Genomic DNA, 17,908 nt, shown 5'->3' on the forward strand with positions numbered 1-17,908 from the left:
TTTTTTATAGAGATGGGGTCTCACTATGCTGTCCAAGCTGGTTTTGAACTCTGGACCTCAAACCGTCCTCCCGTTTCAGCCTCCCAAAGGTTGGGATTACAAGTATGAGCCACCACTCCTGGCCTTCCTTCGTTTTTCAGTTGAGGCAACGATCTAGAAGACCTAGAGAGGGCCAGGAGTGAGCTGCGGTCACCCTCAGAGGCCAGACTCGTCCTCATTTTGTCAGAGCAGTTACAAGCGGTTAGGTTCACATCTTACCATGTTTTATTAACACTTGACAAGAAATGGGGCATTGGCTGTGTTTGAGCCACTGCACCCTGCTGGTGTGTAATTCAGGGAGATGGGAACGTGGGAACGTTTTCTGGCGCTGTGTCCGCCCCTGTCCTGAGCAGTCCCCGGCTGCCTTTCCTTCCTGACCTCCTTATGTTCGTGCTGTTCATATTCTGAACACTAGATGGCACTGGTTCCCTATAAATAACCCAGAGCAGCCGGGCAGCCCCAGAGGCCACTAAGTGCAGAGGAGCCTTGACATCAGCCAGCTCAGCACGTTTATGCTCTTTTTAGCCTTGGAATCCTTTCTTCTGATAAGATCCTTTGCCCCCGACTTAAAAAAATTGAGGTAGAGGCCACATACTATAAAATCCACCCTTTAAACGCATACAGTGATTTGTAGGTTATTCACAAGACTGAAGCCATCACCACTTTTTTTTTTTTTTTTTGAGTTGGAGTCCAGCTCTGCCGCCCAGGCTGGAGTGCAGCGGCAGCGACCTCGGCACACTGCAACCTCCGCCTCCCGGGTTCAAGTGATTCTCCTGCCTCAGCCTCCTGAGTAGCTGGGACTACAGGGGTACACCACCAGACCGGGTAATTTTTGTATTTTTAGTAGAGACGGGGTTTTGCCATGTTGGCCAGGTTGGTCTCGAACTCCTGACCTCAGGTGATCTGCCCATCTCGGCCTCCCAAATGCTGGGATTACAGACGCGAGCCTCCGCACCCGGCCCATCACCACTATCTAATTCCAGGATGTTTTCATTCTGATGAGATTTTACATGGAAGGCAGGAGCGAGGAGGGTTTTTCCTAGCTTTGTCTGAGGGAAAAAAGCGATTAGGTTGCAGGCTGGGCTCAGTGGCTCACACCTGTAATCCCAGCACTTTTGGGAGGCTGATGTGGGAGGATACTTGAGGTCAGGAGTTTGAGGTCAGCCTGACCAACATGGTGAAACTCTGTCTCTATTAAAAATACAAAAATTAGCCAACGTGGTGGCACACACCTGTAATCCCAGCTACTCGGTAGGCTGAGGCAGGAGAATCTCATTTTTTTTTTTTTTTTTTTTTTTTTTGAGACAGAGTCTCGCTCTGTTGCCCAGGCTGGAGTGCAATGGTGCAATCTCGGCTCACTGCAACCTCTGCCTCCTAGGTTCGAATGATTCTCCTACCTCAGCCTCCCGAGTAGCTAGGACTACAGGTGCGTGCCACCACACCTGGCTAATTTTTGTATTTTTGGTAGAGATGGGATTTCACCATATTGGCCAGGCTTGTCTTGCACTCCTGACCTCTTGATCCACCTGCCTCAGCCTCCCAAAGTGCTGGGATTACAGCCGTGAGCCACTGCACCAGGCCCTAACTTTTATTTTAGGTTTTGGATACACGTGAAAGTTTGTGACATAGGTAAACTCATATCGTGGGGGTTTGTCGTACAGGTTATTTCATCACCCAGCTATTAAAGCCCAGTACCCAATACTTATCTTTTCTGCTCCTCTCCCTCCCCAACCCTCCAACCTCAAGTAGATCCCAATGTCTGTTGTTTCCTTCTTTGTGTTCACAAGTTGTCATCGTTTAGCTCCCACTTATAAGTAAGAACACGTGGTTCAAGCAATTCTCCTGCGTAGCTGAGATTACAGGTGTGTGCCACCACGTCTGGCTAATTTTTAGTATTTTTAATATTTTGTATTTCAGTATTCCTGTTCTTGTGCTGGTTTTTGTGCTAAGGATGATGGCCTCCAACTCCATCCATGTCCCTGCAAAAGACACGATCTCGTTTTTTTGATGGCTGCATAGTATTCCATGGTGTATCTACCACAATTTCTTTATTCAATCTGTCATTGATGGGCATTTGGGTTTATTCCATGTCTTTACTATCTTTTTTTTTTTTTTAATTCTACTTTAAGTTCTAGGGTACACGTACCCAACATGCAGGTTTGTTACATAGGTATACATGTGCCATGTTGGTTTGCTGCACCCATCGACTCGTCATTTACATTAGGTATTTCTCCTAACACTATCCCTCCCCCAGCTCCCACCCCCCAAATAGGCCCCGGTGTGTGATGTTCCCTGCCCTGTGTCCAAGTGTTCTCATTGTTCAGTTCCCACCTATAAGTGAGAACATGAAGTGTTTGGTTTTCTGTCCTTGTGATAGTTTGCTGAGAATGATGGTTTCCAGCTTCATCCATGTCCCTGCAAAGGACATGAACTCATCCTTTTTTTATGGCTGCATAGTAGTCCATGGTGTGTATGTGCCACATTTGTCTTTACTATTTTGAATAGTACTGCAATTAACATTCACATGCATGTGTCTTTTTTTTTTTTTTTCTTTTGAGATGGAGTTTTGCTCTTGTTGTCCAATGGCAAGATCTGGGCTCACCACAACCTCTGCCTCCTGGGTTCAAGTGATTCTCCTGCCTCAGCCTCCTGAGTAGCTGGGATTATGGGCATGCACCACCACGGCTGGCTAATTTTGTATTTTTAGTAGTGACAGGGTTTCTCCCTGTTGATCAGGCTGGTCTCAAACTCCTGACCTCAGGTGATCCACCCGCCTCGGCCTCCCAAAGTGCTGGGGTTACAGGCGTGAGCCACTGCACCTGGCCATGCATGTATCTTTATGGTAGAATGATCTATATTCCTCTCAGTAGATCCCCAGTAATGGGATTGCTGGGCTGAATGGTAGTTCTGCTTTTAGACCTTTGAGGAATCGCCACACTGCTTTCCACAAGGGCTGAGCTAGTTTACACTCCCACCAACAATGTATCCACATTCCCAGAAAAATGTTCTTGTTCTTGAAAAAGGAAATCACTATATTTGTTGTGTAGTAGGTGGAATAACGTGCTTCCAAAGATGTCTTCATTCTCATCCCTAGAACTTGTGGACAGGGTAGCTTATATGGCAGAAAGCATTTTGCAGTTGTGATTATGTTAAGGATCTGGGGTTGGAGATATTGTCTTGGAGTATCCATGTGAGTCCAATGTAGTCATGAAGGTTCTTATAAATGAAAGAAGGAGGCAGGAGAATGAGAGAGAGAGAGAGAGAGAGAGAGAGAGGGATGTGAGGATGGATGAAAGCATATGGGGACACAAAGAGAAAGAGAGAAAAGAGAAGGAGAGAGACAGGGAGAGACACACAGAGAAACAGAGAGAAGAGAAGGAGAGAAAAAGAGAGAGACAGACAGATTAGAGGAAGAGAGAAAGAGAGAGACAGACAGAAATAGAGAGGGAGAGGGAAAGAAAAAAGACAGAATAGAGGAAGAGAGACAGAGAGAGAAAGACAGACAGAGACAGACAGAGAGAAATAGAGGAGAGGGAAAGAAGAAAAGAGACAGAATAGAGGAAGAGAGACAGAGAGAGAGAGAAAGAAAGAGAGAGACAGAAATAGAGAGAGGAGAGGGAAAGAAAAAGGAGACAGAGAGAGTAGAGGAAGAGAGACAAAGAGAGAGAGAAAGACAGAGACAGAGAGAAATAGAGGAGAGGGAAAGAAAAGAGAGACAGAGAGAGCAGAGGAAGAGAGACAGAGAGAGAGAGAAAGACAGAGACAGACAGAAAGAAATAGAGAGAGGAGAGGGAAATAAAAAGAGAGAGAGAGAGAGACAGAGACACAGAGAGAAACAGAGAGAGAGAGAGAGAGATTGTGAAGATGTTATGCTGTAGGCTTTGAATTTAGAGGAAGGGTCCACCAGCCAAGGAATGCAGGAAGCCTCTAACAGATGTCACAGACAAAGAAACACATTTCCCTGCAAAGCCTCCAGAAGGAACACAGCTGTTTGAGACCAGGAGTTCAAAACCTGCCTGGGCAACCTAGTGAGACCTCTGTCTCTTCAAAAAAATGTAAAAAAATTAACCGGGCATGGTGGTGCGTACCTGTCATCCCAGTTTCTTGGGAGGGTGAGGTGGGAGGATCGCTTGAGCCCAGGAGTTCTATGTTGCAAGTGCTCAACATCTTGATTTCAAAACTTCTGACCCCTAGAACAGTTAGAGAATAGATTTGTGCTGTTTTAAGCCACTGAGTTGGTGGCTATTTGTTACAGCAGCCATAAGAAGCTAATACCTCCTAATACTTCTCATTTCCTCATTTTCCCCCATTCCCTCATCTCATGGTCTCCCTTTCTGGTGATCTCAGGTGAAATGCAGCTTCCTCAGGGAAGCCTCCCTTCTGTTGCCTGACTAGAGATGATGCCCTTTTAACTCCCAGAATGGTTTCAAAGAGCAACAGCACAATTGTAGAATTATTTCAACATTTGTGTCATGCCTGGTTGGCGCTTATTTCCCTGGTTCCAATACCATTTTTTTTTTTTTTTTGAGATAGAGTCTTGCTCTGCCACCCAGGCTGAAGTGCAGTGGTGCGATCTCAACTCACTGCAACCTCTGCCTCCCGGGTTCAGGAGACTGCCCCTGCCTCAGCCACCCTAGTAGCTGGGATTACAAGCATGCACCACCACACCTGGCTAATTTTTGTATTTTTGGTAGAGACAGGGTTTTGCCATGTTGTTCAGGCTGGTCTTGAACTCCTGGTCTCAAGTGACCGTCCCTCCTTGGCCTCCCAAAGTGCTAGGATGACAGGCGTGAGTCACCACGCCTGGCCCCAATACCACCACACTCGGCCCCAATACCAGCCTCCCAATACATGGCTGTCTTCTTCACAGGTGTGTCTCAGGCACAAAACATGAGCCTGGACCCCACAGAGGCTCAGGGAATGTGTGTACAATGAGCATGTGGAATGTTTGTAAAATGCGTGAATGTTTGTAAAATAGGAAGGTTTATAAAATGCATGAATGAATGAGCTTCTAATTGAGTTCATTCTCATTATGAGCCAGGCATAGCCTTGTCCTGGGAATGGTGTGTGTGTTATGAGGGGCCTGGAAAGACCCAAACACATCCTCATTCCCACACATTGTGGGGGAGAAGATGAACACAGGTGAAGATTTAGATGGTGTTAACATCATTAACTCACTGTTGCAGTCGTCAGATTCACAGAGACAGAGAGAAGAATGGTGGTTACCAGGTGCTGGTGGGAGGGAGAAATGGGGAGTGAGTGTTTCTTTCTTTTTTTTTTTTTTTTGAGACGGAGTCTTGCTCTGTTGCCTGGGCTGGAGTGTAGTGGCCGGATCTCAGCTCACTGCAAGCTCCGCCTCCCGGGTTTACGCCGTTCTCCTGCCTCAGCCTCCCAAGTAGCTGGGACTACAGGCGCCCGCCACCTTGCCCGGCTAGTTTTTTTGTATTTTTTTAATAGAGACGGGGTTTCACTGTATTAGCCAGGATGGTCTTGATCTCCTGACCTCGTGATCCGCCCGTCTTGGCCTCCCAAAGTGCTGGGATTACAGGCTTGAGCCACCACGCCCGGCCGGGAGTGAGTGTTTCATGGGGACAGAGTTTCAGTTTGGGAAGATGAGAAAGTTCTGGAAATGGATGGTGGTGAAGGTTGCCTGACAATGGGAATACGTATTTAAGACCACTAAACTCTGTCCTTAGAAATGGTGAAAATGACATACTTTATGTTATATATATATTCAGCCACAACTGAAAAAAATCTCTTGCATCTAAAAATATGCCTCTAACAACTCACCATTCACATGAATGCATTAAAGACCTTCATTCACTGAAAAAAAAATTTAATTCGGTTTCAGACGATGCTGGGAGAAGTTAAAAATGTTTCAGTCCAGCCAACGATTAAGAACTAAGTATGTAGCCGGGCGCGGTGGTTCATGCCTGTAATCCCAGCACTTTGAGAGGCTCAGGCGGGCAGATCACCTGAGGTCAGGAGATCAAGACCAGCCTGGGCAACATGGCAAAACCCTGTTTCTACTAAAAACACAAAAATTAGCCAGATGTAGTGGCACATGCCTGCAATTTCAGCTACTTGGGAGGCTGAGGCAAGAGAATCACTTGAACCTGGGAGGCAGAGGTTGCGGTGAGCCGAGATCACACCACTGCACTCTAGTCTGGGTGACAGAGTAAGACTCTGTCCCAGAAAACAAAAACAAACAAATAAATAACCAAGTATGTGACAAGGCATAGAGGTTCATGCCTATAATCCCAGCACTTTGGGAGGCCAACTTGGGAGGAGGCCAGGAGTTTGAGACCAGCCTGGGCAGCACTGGGAGACTCCTGTCTCTACAAAAAGTGAAAACTAATTAGCTAGGCATGGTGGTATGCACCTGCAGTCCCAGCTCAGGAGGCTGAGGTGGGAGGATTGGTTGAACCCAGTAACTGGAGGCTGCAGTGAGCTATAATTGTGCCAATGTACTGTCTGACTTGGGCAACAGGGCAAGACCCTGTGGCAAAAAAAAAAAAAAAAAAAAAAAAGTAAAAAAAAGAGGTCAGGCACAGTGGCTCACATCTGTAATCCCAGCACTTCGGGTGGCCAAGGCAGATGGATCACCTGAGGTCAGGAGTTTGAGACCAGCCTGGCCAACATAGTGGCCCGTCTCTACTAAAAATATAAAAATTAACTGGGCTTGGTGGTGCACGCCTGTAATCCCAGCTACTTGGGAGGCTGAGGCAGGAGAATCACTTGGACCCAGGAGGCAGAGGCTGCAGTGAGCAGAGATGGCACCACTGCACTCCAGCCTGGGTGACACAGCGGGACTCCGTCTCAAAAAACAAAACAAAATGAAACCAAAAAACCCCACGTAACTTATCAGACCTCGGATCCCACAGTTTGGTTGGGACAGTGTCATCCCAAAGAGTGACACATTTCTAGGGAACAGTTCTGGGGAAGGGTTCCAGGGAGGTGGTCCTTGAGTTGTAGGTTGAACCCAAGGTAGTGGGGGCTTGGGTAGAGGACTTGGAGGGCCTTCTGGGCTCAAGGCAGGGCTACTGAGAGGCCCCAGAGTCCCTCCTGGTGCAGGGCCACCTTTCAGCCTGGGGATGCCAGGGTTGCACACGGGTAGGGTTCCAGGGCTGAGATCCTAGCCTGCAGGACTCTTGAACAGTTCCTTTTTGAAGGCAGCTGGCCTCAGGGAGGAGAAGGGAGCCCCTTCAGGCATGAGGCTGGGCGCACAGGAGCAGCTGGGCTGGGGTGGCCACAGGCTTACTTGTGATTCTGTAGGTGGAGCAGTGGAGGAGTACTCATGACAGCCACCAGGGGTCGCTCTTGATTCATGAAAGACGCTTGCAGGCCTCACGTGCTGGGTCTTTTGAGCCTGTAGCTTGGCAGTCCCCAGGGGGCTAAAGGCCTGGGAGACCCAGCGCCTGGTCTAACTGGGAGCCGCCACACGCCTTAGGTGGCTCAACTCGGAGACACCGAGCGGGGGAGGAGTATCAGTCTCTTTTGCTCCAGCTTGTCTCTGTTTCCGCCTGAGTAGCTGACCTCGTGCCCTCGGCTTTGGTTCCCACTGCCAGGATTCGAGGGAGGATGAAAGGCGACCATGGTCCCGGCACAGTGTCAAGGCTGCATTCACAGAATCGTGGGTAGAACAATGATCGTCCCAGGACCTCAAAGCTGCAGAGGCCTGGAGAGGCGTATCCCAGCCTCAGCTGGGAACATGACCTTTGCAAGACACAGGTCTTTCTGGTACATCCAGAGTCAAGGAGGTGCCCTGGGTGTCAGATGACCAGTTTCAGGGTCGCGCTCAGCCTGTTCCTATCACCGTTGGGTTCAGTGTTGGCCTCTTCTGGACCCCACTTTTCTGTAGGTCTGGCAGCTGTTCCCATCTGCACACCAGCCGAAAGGGATTTGAGCGTATCTGCAACTTTCTTGCAACCAGCGTTGTATATTTCTGATCTATTTTGAGCTAAAATACTTCATCTTGAATAATTTTTCCTTATGAGCTTTTCTCCCTGTCCAGAGAAACTGAGATAATATGAGAACTTCAGGCTTTTTTTTTTTTTTGAGACGGAGTCTCACTCTGTCACCCGGGCTGGAGTGCAGTGGCGCGATCTCGGCTCACTGCAAGCTCTGCCTCCCGGGTTTACGCCACTCTCCTGCCTCAGTCTCCTGAGTAGCTGGGACTACAGGCGCCCGCCACCTCGCCCGGCTAGTTTTTTTTGTAATTTTTTTTTAGTAGAGACGGGGTTTCACCGTGTTCGCCAGGATGGTCTCGATCTCCTGAACTCGTGATCCGCCCGTCTCGGCCTCCCAAAGTGCTGGGATTACAGGCTTGAGCCACCGCGCCCGGCCAACACTTTGCATTTTCTTAGGGGTTTAGAAGCATTTGTGTTTCTGGGACAAGTGGCATGTGATTATCTTGTTCCTGGTATCGGGGAGTTAAGAAGTGCAGAAGTCCTGGGTGCCAGCCCAGTAGTTCCTGCCCCTTTCTAGTGCCTGCTCTGTCACCTCTGAGGCCCTGGCTGGCATGGCACATGGAAGGTAGGGGGCTAGAAGTGCAAAAAGTTACTGAGACAAGGACTCCTGGAGGCAGCTAGAGTAATTTCACATCAAGCCAGACAGAAGAGCTTTGCTTGTCAGAGGCAGGACCGTAGTGTGCCTCTCAGATAATGCAAACATGATTGTATGGAAATCAGGACACGGCTAAATTAGTTTTCTGCAGACATGATTCGCAATATGCTTGTGATGGTAAATGTTCATATTCTCACTTGCGGTGATTTATTTTGCAGCATCTGAATCTCACAAATGTAATTCCATCTAAGGCTACTGTGACATTGGCTAGCACAAACTTTCATTAGTTACTACTTCTCCTCCCAACTACCTGCTCTGAATACTTGGGAAATAGTTTCTTCGACGTTAGCTCAATAAACAGCGGAGGAAAAAGACAGGAGCTGAAGAACCGCTGTTTACGTTTCCGTGTTTCTGGAGGGTTGGGGACTGGCAGTCAGCTTGGTGCTGGGGGCCCTACTTGGAGTTGCCTGTCTATAAGGAAGCTAGGACCTGTCATGTATGTTACTTAAATTCCATAGCCTCGCTATACTATAGTTTCTTGATCTATAAAATTGTTTCGGCTGGGCTCGGTGGCTCACATCTGTAATCCCAGCACTTTGGGAGGCCGAGGCGGGCGGATCACAAGGTCAGGAGATTGAGACCATCCTGGCTAACACGGTGAAACCCCGTCTCTACTAAAAATACAAAAAATTAGCTGGGCGTGGTGGCATGTGCCTGTAATCCCAGCTACTCGGGAGGCTGAGGCAGGAGAATCACTTGAATCCGGGAGGCGGAGCTTGCAGTGAGCCGAGATTGTGCCACTGCACTCCAGCCTGGGTGACACAGTTAAGACTCCATCTCAAAAAAAAAAAAAAAAATTGTTTCAATCATAGTTTCCATATCATGTCTGTTGTATGAGTCTTTGGAATATTAAATGAGGTGCTGCATGAGATGGGCTTAGCTTAGTGTCTCCCCATAGTAAAAGACTCAGTGAGTGCTATTATTATTCGCTATTATTTATTTATTTGCTTATTTATTTATTTATTTATTTAGGTGAAGTCTTGCTCTGTCGCCCAGGCTGGAGTGCAGTGGTGCGATCTCAGCTTACTGCAACCTCTGCCTCCTGGGTTCAAGCGATTCTCCTGCCTCAGCTTCTCCAGTAGCTGGGATTACAACGCCTGGCTAGTATTTTTTTTTTTTTTTTTTTTTTTAGTAGAGACAGGATTTCACCATGTTGGCCAGGCTGGTCTTGAACTCCTGACCTCAAATGATCCACTCGCCTCGGTCTCCCAAAGTGCTGGGATTACAAGTGTGAGCCACCGCACCTAGCCTGTTTTCAGGTTTTTAAAATTCCCTATCTCATTCCAAAAATATCTGAGGCAGCTTATAAAACAACACAGGCTGGGTGTGGTGGCTCACACCTCTAATGCCAGCTATTTGGGAGACCGAGGTGGGAGGATTGCTTGAGCCCAAGAGTTGGAGGCTGCAGCGAGCTATGATTGCATTACTGCACTCCAGCCTGGGTAACAGAGTGAGACTCTGTCTCAACAAACAAACAAACAACACATAAAAATAAGAAAAAGAGTAGGCTGGGCACGGTGGCTCACGCCTGTAATCCCAGCACTTTGGGAGGCCGAGGCGGGTGGATCATGAGGTCAGGAGATCAACTGCATCCTGGCTAACACGGTGAAACCCCATCTCTAATAAAAATACAAAAAATTAGCTGCGCATGGTGGCGGGCGCCTGTAGTCCCAGCTGCTGGGGAGGCTGAGGCAGGAGAACGGCATGAACCCGGGAGGCGGAGCTTGCAGTGAGCCAAGATCACTCCACTGCACTCCAGCCTGGGCGACACAGCGAGATTCTGTCACAAACAAACAAACAAACAGAAAAGAATAAAGAGAAAAATTGATCAGGATAAAGGAAAGTTAAAAGTGGAAGAGAAAGATGAAGGCAGAGGCCAGTCGTTCACACCTGTAATCCCAGCACTGTGGGAGGCCGAGGCAGGTGGATCTATTGAGGTCAGGGGTTCAAGACCAGCCTGGTCAATATGGTGAAACCCATGTCTACTAAAAATACAAAAAATTAGCCAGATATGGTGACATGTACCTGTAATCCCAGCTACTCAGGAGGCTGAGGCAGGAGAATCATTTGAAGCCAGGAGGCAGAAGTTGCAGTGAGCCGAGATTATGCCACTGCACTCCAGCCTGGGTGACAGAGCACGAGACTCCAAACCCCCAACCAAAAAAAAAAAAAAGGAAGATGAAGGCAGAATGAAAATGGTAATATATAGGGATATAAGCTAGAAATTCTGATAGTATTACTACAAGGTGGAGATGCCGCCAATTTGACTGTTAATATCCCAAAGCAAGATGGGAGGTGTGTGTGTACCAGGTGCTTTGTGATCAAAGCAAGAAGGAAACACTGTTAGGTGTGTGTGGCTGGCGGTTGAGAGGATTTAGGTGTCCCATAAGGGGACAGAAGCAAGTCTCTTGGTTTTTAAGAATGCCCGAGAAAGAAAGACTCTTGTTTTTTGTTTATTTGTTTGTTTTGTTTATTGAGATGGAGTTTGGCTCTGTCACCCAGGCTGGAGTGTAGTGACCTCAGCTCACTGCAACCTCCGCCTCCCAGGTTCAAGCGACTGTCCTGCCTCAGCCTCCCGAGTAGCTGGGACTACAGGTGTGCGCCACCACATCCAGCTAATTTTTGTATTTTTAGTAAAAATGGGGTTTCACCATGTTGGCCAGGCTGGTCTTGAACTCCTGACCTCAAGTGATCTGCCCACGTTGGCCTCCCAAAGTGTTGGGATTACAAGTGTGAGCCACTGAGCCTGGCTAGACTCTTGGTTTTAAGAACTTCCTACTATTCCCTATGACGAACAGATCCCAAGTGACTCCCAGCTGGTCAGCCACTTGCCTTCAACAGCTGAGGCCAAGCTGAAATTTTCTCAGGGCAAAAGGTATTGGACCAGAGGTGGTGGCCAGTGGAGGACAAGCCCAGGGGCAGAAAGGAGGCTGGCTGGGGCGGGGAGTCCCCAAATGTTTCCAGCATGGTGATCTTTCATCCTGAGATTTTAGCCAAACTCAGCTTTTGTTCGTTGCTGGTTCTGCCTCTCAAGATGCAGTGTATGCCCTAATGTCACTCTTTAGTATTGAACCCAGACACTTCGGAATGGTTCTTTCAAGGTCTCGGTTTGGCAGGTTCTAGGCTAGGAATTTTAAGATCTCCTCCTTACTCATGTGCAGGGAGGACACTGTCATTTGGGACTAAAGGCTCCCAGGCCCTTTAGTTTTTGTTGAAATTTTTAATTTAAATTTTAATTTAATTATTATTTATTTATTTATTTATTTTTTTGAGACGAAGTCTCACTCTGTCTCCCAGGCTGGAGTGCTGTGGCACAATCTTGGTTCACTGCAACCTCCGCCTCCCGGGTTCAAGCGATTCTCCTGCCTCAGTCTCCTGAGTAGCTGGAATTACAGGCGCCCACTACCACACCCAGCAAATTTTGTATTTTTTAGTAGAGACGGGGTTTCACCATGTTGGCCAGGCTGGTCTTGAACTCCTCACCTCAGGCGATCTTCCCGCCTTGGCCTACCAAAATGCTGGGATTACAGGCATGAGTCATGGTGCCCAGACTAACTTTTTTTAAGAGACAGGGTCTCACTCTGTTGCCCAGGCTGGAGTACAGTGGTGTGATCATAGCTCACTACAGCCTTGAACTCTTGGGCTCAGCAGATCCTCTCCCACTTCAGCTTCCTGAGTAGCTGGGACTACAGTCATGCAACACCATGCCTGGTTAATTGTTTAAGTTTTTTGTAGAGGTGTAGTCTCACTATGTTTCCCAGGCTGATCTCGAATTCCTGGCCTCAGGCTATCCTCGTGCCTCAGCCCCTCCCACAGCACTGGAATTACAGGCATAAGCCACCGTGCTTGGCCTAGTTTTTGTTGAATGTGGATCATTATCATCATCACCTCTAACTTTACTAAACACTTTGTTCTCAGCACTGTGCTAGGCAGTTTGCAGACGTAATTCAATCACTCAATGGTCATTCTTTTTTTTTTTTTTTTTTGAGATGGCGTTTTCTCCGTTGCCCAGGCTGGAGAGCAGTGGCATGATCTCAGCTCACTGCAACCTCCACCTCCCAGGTTCAAGCGACTCTCCTGCCTCAACCTCCCGAGTAGCTGGGATTACAGGTGCACGCCACCACACCCAGCTAATTTTTTATATTTTTGGTAGAGACAGGGTTTCACCATGTTGGTCAGGCTGGTCTCAAACTCCTGACCTCAAGTGATCTGCCTGACTTGGCCTCACAAAGTGCTGGGATTACAGATGTGAACCCCTGCGCCCAGCCATACCTGTTGAGTGCCTACTATGAGTCTGGGACTGTTTGAGATGTTTAGAATACAGCAATGGACAAAACAAAGTCCCTGCCCTTTGGAGTCTACCTTCTAGTTGGGAGACAGGCAACAGAAGGTTGAACAATAAATATGAAATATACCCTCAGGCAGGGGTTAGTACTCAGGATAGAAAGGAAACAAGGGGAGGGCCAGAGAGTGATGGACAGAGCTGCAATAGACAGGGTGCTTGCAGCATGAAATGAGAGAGGAGCAGGTGCAAAAGCCCTGGGGTGGGAATGTGCTTGGTCTACTTGAGGAAGAGTAAGTGAATAGGCCACAGCATCTGGGGCACAGTGACATACCTCATTTACAGAAGAGAGAGTGGAGAGATTAAATAGCTGAGACCCTTGGTCCCAGAGAAAGTGCCAGAGCTAGAATTCAATCACAGAAAAAGAAAAAGGAGGTGAGGTCAGGTGTAGCAGCTCAAGTCTGTAATCAGTGCTTTGGGAGGCTGAGGTGGGAGGATTGCTTGATGCAGGAGTTTGAGACCAGCCTGGCAACATAGTGAGATCCCATCTCTACAAAAATTTAAAAATCAACTGGATGTGGTGGTGCATGTCTGTAGTTCCAGCTACTTGGGAGGCTGAGATGGGAGAACTGCTTGAGCCCAGGAGCTCAAGACCAGTCTGGGCAGCACAGCAAGACCTTGTCTCTACAAATAATAAAAATTAGCTGGGCATGGTGGTGTGCACCTGTAGTCCAAGCTACTTGGGAGGCTGAGGCAGGAGGATTGCTTGAGCACAGGAGTTCAAGACCAGCCTGGACAACACAGCAAGATCCTGTTTCTACAAATAATAGAAATTAGCTGGATGTGGTGGTGTGCACCTGTAGTCTCAGCTACTTGAGAGGCTGAGGCGGGAGGATTGTTTGAACCCAGGAGTCGGAGGCTGCAGTGAGCTATGATCACACCACTGCACTTCAGCCTGGGGAACATAGCAAGTCCCTGTCTCAAAAATAAATAAATAAATAAATAAAAGGAGGTGTGATGGCTTAGACGTGGCAAAAGGAGAAAGACGAAATAAACAGCAGTAGGACAGAGAGAGAGAGAGAGATATATATATCAAGAGAGGGGAGGGAGACAGAGCAAGGATGTGGTAGAGAAAGAGGAACTGGAGAGGGAGGTACAGAAAAGGAGAGGCTGGGGAGGGAATGGAAAATGTGGACTAGGGGTCGGCCTCATGGCCAAGGCTCTAGCTGGCTCCCACGGGGCCGCCCAAAGGAAGCAGAAATCGAATCCTTCCTTGGCAACCCTCAGGCAAACAAATTCCCCTTGACCCCACAGTTGCCTTTTTTTTTTTTTTTTTTTTTCTTTTTCTGTCTCCCAGTCTGGAGTGCAGTGGCGCGATCTCGGCTCTCTGCAACCTCTGCCTCCCTGCAACCTCTGCCTCCCAGGTTCAAGCGTCTCTACTAAAAATACAAAAAATTAGCTGGGCGTGGTGGCACGTGCCTGTAGTCCCAGCTACTTGAGAAGCTGAGGCAGGAGAATCAACTGAGCCCGGGAGGCGGTGGTTGCAGTGAACCGAGATTGCGCCACTGCACCCCAGCCTGGGCAACAGAGGGAGACTCTATCTCAAAAAAAAAAAAAAGAAAAAAAAAGAAGCGGTCATGTTCCATCCATAATGCCAGCTTGGTCCTCAGTGACCTCCCTCTTTATGCCGGGAGCACCCTGTCTATTGCGGTTTCTCAACTGTCCATCACTCTCTGCCCCTCCCCTCATTTCCTTTCTATCCCTAGTTTCCGCTGGTGCTCCTTTTCTTTCCATGATCCCAGCATAGACCTGGTGGTCCTTTTCTGGTAATCTGGCAAGCCAAGTAACCACCCTCCTCTTCCCGCAGCACAGCTCCTGGCTCTGCAGACACCATCTTCCCCCTTTCCCGCTCCAGTCCTAGTGCTGGTGGCATCGGAGGGTGTGACACCGGGCTGTAACTTGGGACAGTTGTGGGGAGAGGGGCCTGCTGGCTTCCAGGGCTTCCAATGACCAGACCCACATGGAAGCCTTTGAAATTATCCTGTCCATGTGGCAGGTGGATTCTGCAACCACCATCTCTGGCTTGGGGCCAGCTCAGCCCTGGAGGGATTTCTGGGAGTCTAGTGTGTTTAAAGGATGCTGGAGGCCTGTAATCCCAGCACTTTGGGAGGCTGAGGCGGGCGGATCACCTGAGGTCAGGAGTTTGAGACCAGCCTGACCAACATGGTGAAACCCCATCTCTATTAAAAATACAAAAATTAGCCGGGCATAATGGTGCATGCCTGTAGTCCCAGCTACTTGGGAGACTGAGGCAGGAGAATCACTTGAACTCGGGAGGTGGAGGTTGCAGTGAGCTCAGATTGCACCATTGTACTCCAGCCTGGACAACAAGAGCGAAACTCTGTCTCAAAAAAAAAAAAAAAAAAAAAAAAAAAAAAAAAAAATGGACACCAGGATTCCCAGGCATGGATGCCACTGGCCAAACTGCACTCTCTGAGCATGAAAACTGTGCCCCTGGGACTGGCTAATTGGCCTCCAGATCTCCACCTCTTTGATGTGTTTCCTCTGGGCCCTTTTCCTCCCGCCTTTGTCAGCCCACTTAGTCTCCTGAGAGCCAGTGTTCTAGAATGCAAATCATAGCATTTGCTCCCTCCCCACCCTGCCCCTTTGAGAATTGTGAAATTCAGCCTGGAGTCCAGGACTCTGGAGACAGAGCCGGTCCTACACTTCTGATTCCATGTCTCTCTCTGACTCCAGGGTGCAGTCTCAGCAGACACACAGTCCTGTGCCCGCATCCACCTGCTCTTCTCGGCTTCCTCACCTCTGTTTTCCTGTTTCCTGTGCCTGCGAGCTTCTGTCCTCCTCACCTCCAGGGCTGGAAGGTTTTCACGTGTTACCCTATGAAATGAAACAATGCATCCACCTGGAGGGCTTGTTAAAGCACAGATGGCTGGGCTCCACCTGGGAGATTCTGATCAGGGCTGGGGACTGGAGCTCCAGAACTGCATCTCTAACCAGGCCCAGGTGTGCAGGTGCTGGGGTCTGGGCTCCACAGTCTGCGAACCGTTAATCTAGACTGTCGCGGAACATGTCTTCATAAGGGGAGGCTTCCTGGTTTTTTATTTTATTTTATTTATTTTTTAGTTTTTTGAGACAGAGTCTCTCTCAGTCACCCAGGCTGGAATGTAGTGGCCTGAGCTCGGCTCACTGCAACCTCCACCTCCCGAGTTCAGGCGATTCTTGTGCTTCAGCCTGTGTAGCCGGGACTACAGGTGCATGCATGCCACCACGCGTGGCTAATTTTTGTATGTTTTTTTTAGTAGAGATGGGGTTTCGCCATGTTAGCCAGCCTGGTCTCAAACTCCTGACCTCAAGTGATCCAGCTGTGTTGACCTCCCAAAGTGCTGGGAGTACAGGCGTGAGCCACCACACTTGGCCACTTCCTGACCTTTTCAAAAAGAGAGAGAAAGAGAGTGTCTGTGTGTGACAGAGAGCACATCGGCCCCTCCCTGGGTGCCAGAAGCACCATCCATGGCTCTCTCTTGGCATCCTTGCCTCTCTAGCACATAGATGGGGAGTCTCGGGCAGTGCATTAGTCTGTTCTCACACTGTTGTAAATAACTTCCCTGAGACTAGGTAATTTTATTTTTATTTTATTATTTATTAGTATTTTTTTGAGACCGAGTTTCGCTCTTGTTGCCCAGGCTGGAGTACAATGGCGCGATCTCAGCTCACTGCAACCTCTGCCTCCTGGGTTCAACCAATTCTCCTGCCTCAGCCTCCCAAGTAGCTGGGATTACAGGCATCCACCACCACGCCTGCCTAATTTTTTGTATTTTTAGGAGAGACGGGGTTTCACCATGTTGGCCAGACTGGTCTCAAGCTCCTGACCTCAAGTGATCCACCCGCCTCGGCCTCCTAAAGTGCTGGGATTACAGGCGTGAGCCTGGGCAATTAAGAAATGAAAGAGGTTTAATAGACTCACAGTTCTGCATGGCTGGGGAGGCCTCAGGAAACTTACAATCATGGCGAAGGCAAAGGGAAAGGAGACACCTTCTTCACAAGGCGGCAGGAAAGAGAAAAAGGGTGAAGGTGGAATAGCCCCTTATAAAACCATCAGCTCTCATGAGAAGTCACTCACTATCATGAGAACAGCATGGGGAAAGCTGCCCCCACGATCCAATCACCTCCTACCACATCCCTCCCTCAACACCTGAGGATTACAGTTCAATATGAGATTTGGGTGGGGACAGAAAGCCTGATATGGTTATATCAGGTAGCCTGGGACCTGCTCTCAGTATCCTAGAGGCCAGGCAAGTGACCACACAGAGGACAAATGGGCAAATAAACCCTCTTGCTTAGAAGCTGAGTGACAAACCGCCTCCTCCTGATCTCCTCCACCTCCACATTGTTGGCAGGGGGATGTGTGAGGTTTGGCAGCCATGTTGTAGCCATGAGGCAACAAGAGGGTGGATGAAAGACAACATTCTGAGAGTGGCAGAGCAGAAGGATGGAGGTGGCTGGCCCTTGAAGACATTTTTAAGTTGCCAAAACAACCACGGGGCCACAGAAGTCCAGAATTTTTTTTTTTTTTTTTTTTTTTTTTTTTTGAGACAGAGTCCCATTCTGTCGCCCAGGCTGGAGTGCATTATTTTTTTTGTAGAAACGGGGTTTTGCCATGTTGGCCAGGCTGGTCTCAAACTCCTGACATCAGGTGATCCGCCTGCCTCAGCCTCCCAAAGTGCTGGGATTGCAGGCGTGAGTGAGCCACTGTGCCCAGCTGGAAGTCCAGACTTCTTGCTACATATGTGGCAATGTATCCTTTTGCTTAAAGGAACATTTGCTGAGTTTTCTGTAACCTGCAACCATGCCCAGCCCCTAGCCACCTCTTAAAAGACCCTGTCTCCAAAGACAGTCTCATTCGGAGGTACTGGGGGTTAGGGCTTCAGCATATAGATTTTG

Source organism: Macaca fascicularis, chromosome 3 (genome assembly GCF_037993035.2).
Source record: "Macaca fascicularis isolate 582-1 chromosome 3, T2T-MFA8v1.1".
Taxonomy (NCBI): Eukaryota; Metazoa; Chordata; class Mammalia; order Primates; family Cercopithecidae; genus Macaca; species Macaca fascicularis.